This window comes from Choloepus didactylus, chromosome X (assembly GCF_015220235.1).
Source record: "Choloepus didactylus isolate mChoDid1 chromosome X, mChoDid1.pri, whole genome shotgun sequence".
In the NCBI taxonomy this organism is placed as follows: domain Eukaryota; kingdom Metazoa; phylum Chordata; class Mammalia; order Pilosa; family Megalonychidae; genus Choloepus; species Choloepus didactylus.
The window spans coordinates 96,291,575-96,295,317 of record NC_051334.1 but is presented as its reverse complement, the minus strand read 5'-3'; the positions used below and the strand labels follow the sequence as shown (position 1 = coordinate 96,295,317).

At 35.9% G+C, this 3,743-nt stretch overlaps 1 non-coding gene across 1 annotated transcript; it reads right to left on the bottom strand.

Moving 5' to 3' along the window:
- Window positions 1–3,426: 3,426 nt before the first annotated feature.
- LOC119523941 lies at window positions 3,427–3,533 on the bottom strand. Its single transcript, XR_005214741.1, has one exon. It is a non-coding gene; the product is annotated as a U6 spliceosomal RNA (small nuclear RNA).
- Between the last annotated feature and the right edge of the window lie 210 nt (window positions 3,534–3,743).

Below are 3,743 nucleotides of genomic sequence, written 5' to 3'. Positions count from 1 at the left end.
CACTTTGCTGTAGTCATTGATTGGTTCTAATAGCTTTGCTGCAGATTTTTCTGGATTTTCTACATATAGAATCATGTCATCTGCAAACAGTGAAAATTTTAATTCTACCTCTCCAATTTAAATGCCTTTTATTTTTTATTGTTGCCTAATTGCTCAAACAAAACTTTCAGCACAATGTTCAATAACAGTGGTAACAGTGGGCATCCCCGTCTTGTTTCTGATATTAGAGGGAAAGCTTTCAGTCTCTCCCCATTGAGTATGATGTTAGCTGTGGGTTTTCTTATATAGCCTTTGTCATATTGAGAAAATTCCATTCTATTCTTATTCATTGAAGAGTTTTCATCAAGCAAGGAGGTTGAATTTTGTCAAATGCCTTTTCTGCATTGATTGATATGATCATGTGACTCTTCTGCTTTGATTCATTGATGTGGAGTATTACATTAATTGATTTTCTTGTGTTGAACCATCCTTGCATGCCTGGAATAAACCCCATCCAGACATGGTGTATAATTATTTTAATGTGCTGCTGGATTCAATCGGTGAGTATATTGTTGAGGATTTTTGAGTCTATATACATCAAAGAGATTGGTCTATAATTTTCTTTCTTTGTAGTGTCTTTGTCTGATTTTGGTATTAGGGTGATGTTGCCTTCATAGAGTGAGTTGGGTAGCTTTCCCTCCTTGTGCTTGTTTGGATGTATTATGTCCCCCAAAATGTCCTCATCTTGGTGTAGTCTTGTGTGGGCAGGAAATTTATTGGTGTTGATTGGGTTGGAGACTTTTGATTAGATGTTTCCGTGGAGATGTGATCACTCAACTGTGGGTGAGATCTTTCATTGGATAATTTCCATGGAGGTTTGGTCCTGCCCATTCAGCATGGGCCTTGATTAGTTTACTAGAGCACTATATAAACTCAGACAGAAGGAGTGAGCTTGTGACGGCCAAGAGGGAAAATTTGAAAAACAAACAGGAGCTGAGAGAGAAGCTGCAACTTACAAAGATATTTTGGAGATGGCCCTTGAAAGCAGACCTTTGTTCCAGAGAAGTTAAGAGAGAAAAAAACACCCCAAGAGCAACTAAGAGTGATATTTTTGAGGAACTGCAGCCTAGAGAGGAATGTCCTGGGAGAAAGCCATTTTGAAACCAGAGCTATGGAACAGAAGCCAGCCATGTGCCTTCCCAGCTAAATAGAGGTTTTCCAGTGCCATTGGCCATCCTCCAGTGAAGGTACCAAATTGTTGATGTGTTACTTTGGACATTTTATGGCCTTCAGACTAACTTTGTAACCAAATAACCCCCCTTTAAAAAGCCAATCCATTTCTGGTGTTTTGCATTCCAGCAGCATTAGCAAACTAGAACACTCCTCTTCAATTTTGGGGGGTAGTTTGAGCAGGATTGGTATGAATTCTTTCTTGAACGCTTGGTAGAATTCACATGTGAAGACATCTGGTCCTGGGCTTTTCTTTTTTGGAAGCTTTTTGATAACTGACTCAATCTCTTTATTTGTGATTGGATTGTTGAGGTCATCTATTTCTTCTTGAGTCAATGTTGGTTGTTTATGCTTTTCTAGGAAGTTGTCCAGCTCACCTAAGTTGTTTAGTTTATCAGCATGTAAGTGCTTGTAGTATCTTCTCATTGCCTCCTTTATTTCTGCAGGGTCATTAGTTATGTTTCTTTTCCAATTTCTGATTGCATTTATTTACACACACTCTCTTTTTTTGTTGTTAGCCTAGCTAGGAGTCCACCATTTTTGTTGATTTTCTCAGTGAACAAACTTCTGATTTTGTTGATTCTCTCAATTGTTTTCCTATTCTCAATTTCATTTATTTCTACTCTCATCTTTGTTATTTCTTTCCTCCTGTTTGTTCTGGGGGATAGTTTGCTTTTCTTTCCCTGATTCCTCCAAGTGAACAGTTAATTCCTCATTTTTGGTACTCTCTTCTCTTTTAATATAGGCATTTAGGACAATAAATTTCCCTCTCAGCATTGCCTTTGCTGCAGCCCATAAATTTTGAACTGTTGTGCTTTCATTGTCATTTGCCTCAAGGTATTTACTAATTTTTCTTGTAATTTCTTCCTTTACCCACTGGATTTCTAAGTGTGTGTTGTTTTTCTCCATATATTTGTGAATTTTACAGTCTTCTGTCTGTTATTCATTTCCAACTTCATTCCATTATGATCTTATGAAAGAGTTTTTTTATAATATCAATATTTTTAAATTTTTGAGACTTATTTTGTGACCCAACATGTGGTCTATCCCAGAGAAGATTCCATGAGCACTTGAGAAAAATGTGTATCTGCTGTTGTGGGGTGTAGTGTTCCATAAATGTCTGTTAAGTCTAGTTCATTTCCTGTACAATTTAACATTTCTGTTTCCTTACTGATCCTCTGTCTAGATGTTCTATCCATTGATGACAGTGGTGTATGAAGTCTCCAACTATTATGGTAGAGTTATCTACTTGTTCCTTCAGTGTTCTCAGTGGTGTATTAAGTCTCCAACTATTATTGTCATAGAATCTACTTCTCCTTTCAGTTTTCTTGGTGTTTGCCTCCTGAATTTTGGGGCATTCTGGCTTGGTGCATAAATATTTATGACTGTTATGTTTTCTTGATGAATTGACACTTTTATAAATATAAAATATCCTTCTTTGTCTTTTTTAATTGTCTTACTTTTGAAGTCTAATATGTCAGATATTAATATAGCTACTCCCACTTTTTTCTGGTTGCCATTTGCATGAAGTATCTCTTTCCAACCTTTCACTTTAAGTCTATTTTTTCCTTGTGTCTAAAGTGTGTTTCTTTTAGAAAATATATAGATGGGCCCTGTTTATTTTAATTCATTCTGTCAACCTGTGTTTTTTTATTGGTGAGTTTAGTCCATTAACATTTAGTGTTTTTACTTTAAGGGCAGTAGTTTCTTCTACAATTTAGTCTTTTGTATTTTATATGCTATGCCTTATTTTGTCCTCTCTCTCCTTTTGCCCTTCTTAATAATCTTCATTTCTACACTCTTCTCCAAACCTGTCTCTCCTGGTTTTTCCTATCAGCCTGTAGCATTCCCTTTATTATTTCTTGTAGTACCAGTGTCTTATTCACAAACTCTCTCAGTGTCTGTTTTTCTGAAAATATATTTATGTCTCCCTCATTTTTGAAGGACAGTTTTGCTGGATATAGAACTCTTGGTTGGCAGCTTTTCTCTTTCAGTACCTTAAATAAATCTTACCACTGTCTTCTCACCTCCATGGTTTCTGTGGAGAAATCTACATAGTCTGATTGAGCTTCCCTTGTATGTGATGGATTGCTTTTCTCTTGTTGCATTCAGAATTCTCTCTTTGTCTTTTGCATTGGACAATATGATCAGTAAGTGTCTTGGAGTAGGTCTATTGGGATGTAATCTGTTTGGGGTTTGCTGTACTTCTTGAATCTGAAAAATATGGAACAGTTCATGAATTTGCATGTCAGCCTTGTGCAGGGGTCATACTAATCTTCTCTGTATCTTTCCAATATTAGTATATGTGCTGCTGAAGTGAGCAGAGTAATGCAAACTTTTGCCTCAAGAAGTTGAGAGAAGAAACACAAAAGAAATTCCATTAATTTGAAGAAAGAATCCAATAAAGCTTGTAGCAGAAGTTAGTAATAGAAAACAAAACGAAATATGGACTTGATCAATAAAAAACTGGCTAATTGTAAATAACAAGAAATAGACAATCTACTATTACATATAATAAGAGAAAAAGGGAAAAA